Source organism: Pseudochaenichthys georgianus, unplaced genomic scaffold (genome assembly GCF_902827115.2).
Source record: "Pseudochaenichthys georgianus unplaced genomic scaffold, fPseGeo1.2 scaffold_539_arrow_ctg1, whole genome shotgun sequence".
Lineage (NCBI taxonomy): Eukaryota > Metazoa > Chordata > Actinopteri > Perciformes > Channichthyidae > Pseudochaenichthys > Pseudochaenichthys georgianus.
The window spans coordinates 37,356-37,802 of record NW_027263100.1 but is presented as its reverse complement, the minus strand read 5'-3'; positions in this window follow the sequence as shown (position 1 = coordinate 37,802).

Genomic DNA, 447 nt, shown 5'->3' with positions numbered 1-447 from the left:
AACTTTGGGTACCTGGCTGGAGTGAGATTTTGATATCATGGGTTTAATTACACATATGCGCACAAAATGACTGTTATCGTGTCAGCAGCGAACCTTAGCATATATATAGGATATATATCAATATATACAAATACACAATATTGGACACAGACTATAAAGGGCACACAGTTTCATTCACTAATGAAAGTTAAACACATGTTTGTTTCCACTGTTTATTGTGTGCCTGTCGCGATAAGCAAATTAATTGACTTATCATACGATAAATAAAAATGAACTCGATAAATTGCCATTTACATGAGGATGTACTAGCAGTTTGAAAGGATGTACTTGACTTATTTATATATTCATTATGTCAGTGGTCAAAATGGTCATACAACGGTGCCGACAATAATTTCCGGGAAAATGTATCCAACACAATTAATTATCGTGAGAGCCTATACATGAAAC